Genomic DNA, 11,414 nt, shown 5'->3' with positions numbered 1-11,414 from the left:
AAACACACAGTGAACACACTCTCACTCACACACTAAACACACACAGTGAACACACTCTCACTCTCACACTAAACACACACAGTGAACACACTCTCACTCACACACTAAACACACACAGTGAACACACTCTCACTCACACACTAAACACACAGTGAACACACTCTCACTCACACACTAAACACACACAGTGAACACACTCTCACTCTCACACTAAACACACACAGTGAACACACTCTCACTCACACACTAAACACACAGTGAACACACTCTCACTCACACATTAAACACACACAGTGAACACACTCTCACTCACACACTAAACACACAGTGAACACACTCTCACTCACACACTAAACACACACAGTGAACACACTCTCACTCACACACTAAACACACAGTGAACACACTCTCACTCACACACTAAACACACACACACAACACACACAGTGAACACACTCTCACTCACACACTAAACACACACAGTGAACACACTCTCACTCACACACTAAACACACAGTGAACACACTCTCACTCACACACTAAACACACACAGTGAACACACTCTCACTCACACACTAAACACACACAGTGAACACACTCTCACTCACACACTAAACACACACAGTGAACACACTCTCACTCACACACTAAACACACACAGTGAACACACTCTCACTCACACACTAAACACACACACACAACACACACAATGAACACACTCTCACTCACACACTAAACACACACAGTGAACACACTCTCACTCACACACTAAACACACAGTGAACACACTCTCACTCACACACTAAACACACACACACAACACACACAGTGAACACACTCTCACTCACACACTAAACACACACAGTGAACACACTCTCACTCACACACTAAACACACACAGTGAACACACTCTCACTCACACACTAAACACACACAGTGAACACACTCTCACTCACACACTAAACACACACAGTGAACACACTCTCACTCACACACTAAACACACACAGTGAACACACTCTCACTCACACACTAAACACACAGTGAACACACTCTCACTCACACACTAAACACACACACACAACACACACAGTGAACACACTCTCACTCACACACTAAACACACACAGTGAACACACTCTCACTCACACACTAAACACACACAGTGAACACACTCTCACTCACACACTAAACACACACAGTGAACACACTCTCACTCACACACTAAACACACACAGTGAACACACTCTCACTCACACACTAAACACACACAGTGAACACACTCTCACTCACACACTAAACACACACAGTGAACACACTCTCACTCACACACTAAACACACACACACAACACACACAATGAACACACTCTCACTCACACACTAAACACACACAGTGAACACACTCTCACTCACACACTAAACACACAGTGAACACACTCTCACTCACACACTAAACACACACACACAACACACACAGTGAACACACTCTCACTCACACACTAAACACACACAGTGAACACACTCTCACTCACACACTAAACACACACAGTGAACACACTCTCACTCACACACTAAACACACACAGTGAACACACTCTCACTCACACACTAAACACACACAGTGAACACACTCTCACTCACACACTAAACACACAGTGAACACACTCTCACTCACACACTAAACACACACAGTGAACACACTCTCACTCACACACTAAACACACACAGTGAACACACTCTCACTCACACACTAAACACACAGTGAACACACTCTCACTCACACACTAAACACACACACACAACACACACAGTGAACACACTCTCACTCACACACTAAACACACACAGTGAACACACTCACTCACACAGTGAACACACTCTCACTCACACACTAAACACACACACACAACACACACAGTGAACACACTCTCACTCACACACTAAACACACAGTGAACACACTCTCACTCACACACTAAACACACACAGTGAACACACTCTCACTCACACACTAAACACACAGTGAACACACTCTCACTCACACACTAAACACACACAGTGAACACACTCTCACTCACACACTAAACACACACAGTGAACACACTCTCACTCACACACTAAACACACAGTGAACACACTCTCACTCACACACTAAACACACAGTGAACACACTCTCACTCACACACTAAACACACAGTGAACACACTCTCACTCACACACTAAACACACACAGTGAACACACTCTCACTCACACACTAAACACACAGTGAACACACTCTCACTCACACACTAAACACACAGTGAACACACTCTCACTCACACACTAAACACACACACACAACACACACAGTGAACACACTCTCACTCACACACAACACACAACACAACACACACAGTGAACACACTCTCACTCACACACTAAACACACAGTGAACACTCTCACTCACACACTAAACACACAGTGAACACACTCTCACTCACACACTAAACACACAGTGAACACACTCTCACTCACACACTAAACACACAACACAACACACACAGTGAACAGACTCTCACTCACACACTAAACACACAGTGAACACTCTCACTCACACACTAAACACACAGTGAACACACTCTCACTCACACACTAAACACACAGTGAACACACTCTCACTCACACACTAAACACACAACACAACACACACAGTGAACACACTCTCACTCACACACTAAACACACAGTGAACACACTCTCACTCACACACTAAACACACAACACAACACACACAGTGAACACACTCTCACTCACACACTAAACACACAGTGAACACACTCTCACTCACACACTAAACACACAACACAACACACACAGTGAACACACTCTCACTCACACACTAAACACACAGTGAACACACTCTCACTCACACACTAAACACACACAGTGAACACACTCTCACTCTCACACTAAACACACACAGTGAACACACTCTCACTCACACACTAAACACACACAGTGAACACACTCTCACTCACACACTAAACACACAGTGAACACACTCTCACTCACACACTAAACACACACAGTGAACACACTCTCACTCTCACACTAAACACACACAGTGAACACACTCTCACTCACACACTAAACACACAGTGAACACACTCTCACTCACACATTAAACACACACAGTGAACACACTCTCACTCACACACTAAACACACAGTGAACACACTCTCACTCACACACTAAACACACACAGTGAACACACTCTCACTCACACACTAAACACACAGTGAACACACTCTCACTCACACACTAAACACACACACACAACACACACAGTGAACACACTCTCACTCACACACTAAACACACACAGTGAACACACTCTCACTCACACACTAAACACACACAGTGAACACACTCTCACTCACACACTAAACACACACAGTGAACACACTCTCACTCACACACTAAACACACACAGTGAACACACTCTCACTCACACACTAAACACACACAGTGAACACACTCTCACTCACACACTAAACACACACAGTGAACACACTCTCACTCACACACTAAACACACAGTGAACACACTCTCACTCACACACTAAACACACACACACAACACACACAATGAACACACTCTCACTCACACACTAAACACACACAGTGAACACACTCTCACTCACACACTAAACACACAGTGAACACACTCTCACTCACACACTAAACACACACACACAACACACACAGTGAACACACTCTCACTCACACACTAAACACACACAGTGAACACACTCTCACTCACACACTAAACACACACAGTGAACACACTCTCACTCACACACTAAACACACACAGTGAACACACTCTCACTCACACACTAAACACACACAGTGAACACACTCTCACTCACACACTAAACACACAGTGAACACACTCTCACTCACACACTAAACACACACAGTGAACACACTCTCACTCACACACTAAACACACACAGTGAACACACTCTCACTCACACACTAAACACACAGTGAACACACTCTCACTCACACACTAAACACACACACACAACACACACAGTGAACACACTCTCACTCACACACTAAACACACACAGTGAACACACTCTCACTCACACACTAAACACACAGTGAACACACTCTCACTCACACACTAAACACACACACACAACACACACAGTGAACACACTCTCACTCACACACTAAACACACAGTGAACACACTCTCACTCACACACTAAACACACACAGTGAACACACTCTCACTCACACACTAAACACACAGTGAACACACTCTCACTCACACACTAAACACACACAGTGAACACACTCTCACTCACACACTAAACACACACAGTGAACACACTCTCACTCACACACTAAACACACAGTGAACACACTCTCACTCACACACTAAACACACAGTGAACACACTCTCACTCACACACTAAACACACAGTGAACACACTCTCACTCACACACTAAACACACACAGTGAACACACTCTCACTCACACACTAAACACACAGTGAACACACTCTCACTCACACACTAAACACACAGTGAACACACTCTCACTCACACACTAAACACACAGTGAACGCACTCTCACTCACACACTAAACACACAGTGAACACACTCTCACTCACACACTTTGACCACTTGGCTATCAAGCAGTGGTCAGCACGTAATGTCCTTGAGGCCCTGAGAGAAAAGGAGACAGCAGATCCTGTCGGATGGTTCCCTGAACGGACTGTCAATGTCATTTGGCAGAATGCCTCATCACCAGAACTCACAAACAAGCACCAAGACCTGGCTTGGCTGGTGGTGAGAAGGGCACTCCCCGTCAGATCCTTTATGCACGCCCGGGGTCTCAACCTCACCGCACGCTGCCCTCGAAGCGGCTGCGGGGCTGATGAGACAGTCGCACACCTCCTTGTGGAATGTGCCTTTGCAAAGAAGGTCTGGAGTGAGATGCAGTGGTATTTGTCGCGGTTCGTCCCGGGCAGCTCGGTGACGCAGGACTCTGTGCTCTACGGGCTGTTTCCGGGGACGCACACCGAGACAAATATCAACTGCTGCTGGAGGGTCATCAACTCGGTGAAGGACGCGCTTTGGTCCGCCCGAAACCTGCTGATCTTCCAGCTGAAAGAATTGTCCTCGACCGAGTGTTGCAGACTGGCACATTCCAAGGTCCAGGACTACGTGCTCAGGGACGCGCTCAAGCTTGGGGCAGCCGCCGCCAAGGCACAATGGGGAAAGGCCACCGTGTAAAGCGTCTCAACCGAGGCAGACCGAGGGCCGGGTAACTGCAGAACACCCTCGGCCTGCGTAACTGTGTGCCAACCTGAAAAATAACGGCACAGTAAACTCTGACACATGTATATAGTTTTAAGAAATGAAATGTAATGTTTTGTAAATAAGCACTGTGTTGTACTGTAAAAATGATTCTTTTTTGCACTGTTTATAACTTTTGGATCTGTCATTTTGCAATGTTTTATTGGAGAGTTTTGTTTTGTGAATAAAGTATATTTTTGAAATAAAAAAAAAACAGAGGGATCTGGGTGTCCATGTGCATAGATCCCTGAAAGTTGGCACCCAGGTTGATAGGGTTGTTAGGAAGGCGTACGGTGTGTTAGCTTTTATTGGTAGAGGGATTGAGTTTCGGAGCCATGAGGTCATGCTGCAACTGTACAAAACTCTGGTGCGGCCACACTTGGAGTATTGCGTACAGTTCTGGTCGCCGCATTATAGGAAAGATGTGGAAGTGTTGGAAAGGGTGCAGAGGAGATTTACCAGGATGTTGCCTGGTATGGTGGGAAAATCGTATGAGGAAAGGCTGAGGGACTTGAGGTTGTTTTCGTTAGAGAGAAGAAGGTTAAGAGGTGACTTAATAGAGGCATACAAGATGATCAGAGGATTAGACAGGGTGGATAGTGAGAGCCTTTTTCCTCGGATGGTGATGGCTAGCACGAGGGGACATAGCTTTAAATTGAGGGGTGAGAGATATAGGACAGATGTTAGAGGTAGGTTCTTTACTCAGAGAGTAGTAAGGGCGTGGAATGCCCTGCCTGCAGCAGTAGTGGACTCGTCAACATTGAGAGCGTTCAAGTGGTTATTGGATAAACATATGGATGATATTGGAATAGTGTAGATTAGAGGGGCTTTAGATTGGTTCCACTGGTCGGCGCAACATCGAGGGCCGAAGGGCCTGTACTGCGCTGTAATGTTCTATGTTCTATGAATGGTAGACCAGAACGGGCTGCGGGCCACCTTCCCGTACCTGGATAACGTCACCATCTGCGGCCATGATCAGCAGGACCACGGCGCCAACCTCCACAAATTCCTCCACACCGCCACACTCCTAAATCTGACCTACAATAAGGAGAAGGGCGTATTCCGCACACGCCGCCTCTCCATCCTTGGTTGTGTTGTGGGAAACAGGGTTATCGGTCCCGATCCTGACCGCATGCGTCCCCTCCTGGAACTTCCCCTCCCCACCAGCCTCAAAGCACTGAGGAGATGCCTGGACTTCTTCTCGGATTACACCCAGTGGGTCCTCAATTATGCGGATAAAGCCCGTCCGCTCATCAAATCCACCTCTTTTCCCCTGACGGCAGAGGCCCGCCTGGCCTTCGACCGTATCAAAGCAGTCATCGCGAAGGCCACGATGCACGCTGTGGACGAATCCATCCCATTCCAGGTGGAGAGCGATGCGTCTGACTTCACCCTAGCCGCCACCCTTAACCAGGCGGGCAGACCCGTGGCCTTCTTCTCACAAACCCTCCAAGGCCCTGAAATTCGACACTCCTCTGTCGAGAAGGAGGCCCAAGCCATAGTGGAAGCTGTACAGCACTGGCACCACTACTTAGCTGGTAAACGATTCACCCTACTCACAGACCAACGGTCAGTTGCATTCATGTCTAACAACATGCAGCGGGGCAAGATCGAAAATGATAAAATATTGAGGTGGAGAATCGAGCTCTCCACCTACAATTACGACATCTTACACCGGCCCGGGAAGCTCAATGAGCCCCCAGGCACCCTGTCCCGGGGAATATGTGCCAGCGCACAAATAGACCAATTGCAGACTCTCCACAACGACCTCTGCCACCCGGGGGGTCACCAGGTTTTTTCACTTCATTAAAGCCCGTAACCTGCCCTACTCCATTGAGGAAGTCAGGTCTATAACCAGACACTATCGGCCAGACAGAGCACACCTCATAAAGGCCACCCGCCCTTTCGAACGCCTCAGCGTCGACTTCAAAGGCCCCCTCCCCTCTTCTGACCGCAACATATACTTCCTCAATGCCATTGACGAATATTCACGTTTCCCCTTCGCTATTCCCTGCCCGGATATGACCTCGGCCACGGTCGTCAGGGCCCTGCACAGCCTCTTCACCCTGTTCGGTTTCCCTAGCTATATCCGTAGCGACCGGGGATCCTCCTTTATGAGTGATGAGCTGCGACAGTACCTGCTCTCCAAAGGCATAGCCTCGAGTAGGACCACCAGCTACAACCCCAGGGGGAACGGACAGGTAGAGAGGGAGAACGCGACAGTCTGGAAGCCGTTTTACTAGCTCTGAGGTCTAAAGGTCTTCCAGTCACCCGCTGGCAAGAAGTCCTCCCTGATGCACTGCATTCGATTAGATCACTCCTTTGCACAGCTACCAACGCTACCCCTCACGAAAGGATGTTTGTTTTCCCCAGGAAGTCCTCCTCGGGGACCATCGTGGCTGACGTCCCCAGGCCCTGTCCTGCTCTGGAAGCACGTGAGGACCCATAAGTCGGACTGCCTGGTCGAAAGGGTCCAGCTCCTCCACACCAACCCCCAATATGCCTATGTGGCGTACCCCAATGGGTGGGAGGACACGGGCTCCATTCGAGACCTGGCACCCGCAGGTGCCCCAGGGACCATGACGACCCACAACCCCACACCCCCAACCCCCGTATACAGCACGCCTGAGGCCCAAGAGCCGCCACCACGCACCCGACAATCGGAAGGGACGACCAACGACTCAAGCGACTACGGCCTGGCGTCTGAACCAACACCGTGGCCACCGGAACCGACACCACAACCGGCACTACGGCGGTCGCAGCGGCAGATCAAGCCCCCAGAGAGCCTGAATTTGTAAATTTGTAATTCTGTAAATATCGTTCCAGCCACCTCACCCCCGCCGGACTCTTTTTAAAAGCAGGGGGTGAATGTGGGAAACCACTGTTAGCTTATAGCCTGTGTGTGTGTGTGTGTGTGTGTGTGTGTGTGTGACATGCCTGGACATGACCCTGCCGGCCCTGCCTGAGACTCCTCCCCCCCGGTCCAGGTATAAAGGTGACTGCTCCCAACCCCCCTGCCTCAGTCTCTGGACCAGTTCATCGGCATGGGGGTGCTCCAAGGCTTTTGTGAATAAAAGCCTATTTGTTCTTGCATACAAACTAGTCTTTGCTCGATTGATAATGCATCACGCTGTGAGGCAGCGATGAACCCGGGTCCCTGGCGCTGTGAGGCAGCAGTGACCCCAGGTCCCTGGCACGGTGAGGGAGCAGTGAACCCGGGTTCCTGGCACTGTGAGGCAGCAGTGAACCCGGGTCCCTGGCGCTGTGAGGCAGCAGTGAACCCGGGTCCCTGGCGCTGTGAGGCAGCAGTGAACCCGGGTCCCTGGCACTGTGAGGCAGCAGTGAACCCGGGTCCCTGGCACTGTGAGGGAGCAGTGAACCCGGGTCCCTGGCACTGTGAGGGAGCAGTGAACCCGGGTCCCTGGCACTGTGAGGCAGCAGTGAACCCGGGTCCCTGGCGCTGTGAGGCAGCAGTGAACCCGGGTCCCTGGCGCTGGGAGGCAGCAGTGAACCCGGGTCCCTGGCACGGTGAGGGAGCAGTGAACCCGGGTCCCTGGGGCTGTGAGGGAGCAGTGAACCCAGGTCCCTGGGGCTGTGAGGCAGCAGTGAACCCGGGTCCCTGGGGCTGTGAGGCAGCAGTGAACCCGGGTCCCTGGGGCTGTGAGGCAGCAGTGAACCCGGGTCCCTGGCGCTGTGAGGCAGCAGTGAACCCGGGTCCCTGGCACTGTGAGGCAGCAGTGAACCCGGGTCCCTGGCACTGTGAGGCAGCAGTGAACCCGGGTCTCTGGCGCTGTGAGGCAGCAGTGAACCCGGGTCCCTGGCGCTGTGAGGCAGCAGTGAACCCGGGTCCCTGGCGCTGTGAGGGAGCAGTGAACCCGGGTCCCTGGCGCTGTGAGGGAGCAGTGAACCCGGGTCCCTGGCGCTGTGAAGCAGCAGTGAACCCGGGTCCCTGGCGCTGTGAGGCAGCAGTGAACCCGGGTCCCTGGCGCTGTGAGACAGCAGTGAACCCGGGTCCCTGGCGCTGTGAGGGAGCAGTGAACCCGGGTCCCTGGCGCTGTGAGGGAGCAGTGAACCCGGGTCCCTGGCACTGTGAGGCAGCAGTGAGCCCGGGTCCCTGGCGCTGTGAGACAGCAGTGAACCCGGGTCCCTGGCGCTGTGAGGGAGCAGTGAACCCGGGTCCCTGGCGCTGTGAGGCAGCAGTGAACCCGGGTCCCTGGCGCTGTGAGGCAGCAGTGAACCCGGGTCCCTGGGGCTGTGAGGCAGCAGTGAACCCGGATCCCTGACGCTGGGGTGCAGCAGTGCCGCTGTGCCGCCTCTTGCTGAATTTAAACAGTTCGATGATATAAGGGAACGTATTTCGGACCGGTAAAGATGGAAGGGGCCGAATGGCCTTTCACCGTACAGTACAATCCTCAGGTTATAGAAATCGGACAGCAGGGAGCTTCTTTAGATCTTTTTTATTAACTTGTATCGACATTGAAAAGAAGCGAATATTAAAAAGCAAATAGTGATAGAAATAGAACTGCTTAATAAAACTTCCTCCGGGTCCTCCGGTTTCCTCCCACACTCCAAAGATGTTTAGGTTCGGGGGGATTGGCCATGCTAAATTGCCCCTTAGTGACTGACGGCGTGTAGGTTAGGGGAATTAGCAGGGTAAATATATGAGGTTACAGGGTTCGGGCCTGGGTAATACTCTATTGGAGAGTTGGTGCAGACTCGATGGGCCAAATGGCCTCTTTCTGCACTGTGGGAATTCTATGTTTCTGTGAGTTTGTTTTGTAGTGTGGTCGCAGTGGGGTTGTTTCCCATGGCCCGGGAATCTAAACCACGGGCAGAAGGAGGCTCACTGTCTCTGGATAAGAGGACCGGTCGCTTGGGATTGAGACAAGGAGAAATGTCTTCACCCCCAGGGGTTGTGAATCTTTGGAATTCTCCACCACGGAGGATTTGCAAACACACCGTGATTGTACTGAATGGCGGAGTCGGATCGATGAGGAGGCGATGGCCCAGTGGTATTATCGCTAGATTATTAACCCAGAAACTCAGCTCATGTTCTGGGGACCCGGGTTCGAATCCCACCACGGCACATGGTGGAATTTGAATTCAATAAAAAATAATATCTGGAATTAAGAAGAAATCATTGTCGGAAAAACCCACCTGGTTCCTTTAGGGAAGGAAATCTGCCATCCTTACCCGGTCTGGCCTACATGTGACTCCAGGGCCACAGCAATGTGGTTGACTCTCAACTGCCCTCCAAGGGCAACTAGGGATGGGCAATAAATGCTGGCCAGCCAGAGACGCCCACATCCCGCAAAACCTGAGGTACTTCACATCTACCCTTACCTATATCAATCTGTATCTTATCTAGAATCTCACTGGTGTTACCTGCGAGAGTGTGTGAGAACCCCAGAGGGTAACTTGAAACACTGGTTCTTCGTGGAGTATATGTTTGGAATAATATGAGGAACTGTGTACAACACAGTGAGGATTGGCCACAGTGTATAAACAATTCTTAAAGGGCGTTTATTAAAGTCAAAGGAAAGAAAAACACACAAGAAAGACTAATATACACACTGGCAGTGAGTATACTGATTACTGAACACAGCTGTTAATCTGAAATTATCTTTATTGTTCAAAATATACCCAGGTTCCCAAACAACAAACAATTTAATAAATCTACAAGTCAAATCCAGCTAATAGTTACAACACAATACAGCTCCGATGACCAAGAGAGAAAAACATATTTTCCTGGTTCCGCAAAGACACAAAACTGTGTTTATAAAGTTTATTTATTAGTCACGAGAAGGCTTACATTAACATTGCAATGAAGTTACTCTGAAAATCCCCGAGTTTGATTGGATTCGATTTATTATTGTCGCGTGTATTGGTACAAAGTATTGTTTCTTGAGCACTGTACAGACAAAGCATACCATTCATAGAGAAGGAAAGGAGAGAGTGCAGAATGTAGTGTTACAGTCACAGCTAGGGTGTAGAGAAAGATCAACTTAATGCGAGGTAGGTCCATTCAAAAGTCTGACAGCAGCAGGGAAGAAGCTGTTCTTGA

The sequence above is a fragment of the Mustelus asterias genome, unplaced genomic scaffold (genome assembly GCF_964213995.1).
Source record: "Mustelus asterias unplaced genomic scaffold, sMusAst1.hap1.1 HAP1_SCAFFOLD_957, whole genome shotgun sequence".
NCBI lineage: Eukaryota > Metazoa > Chordata > Chondrichthyes > Carcharhiniformes > Triakidae > Mustelus > Mustelus asterias.
Note: the sequence above shows the minus strand (reverse complement) of the source record.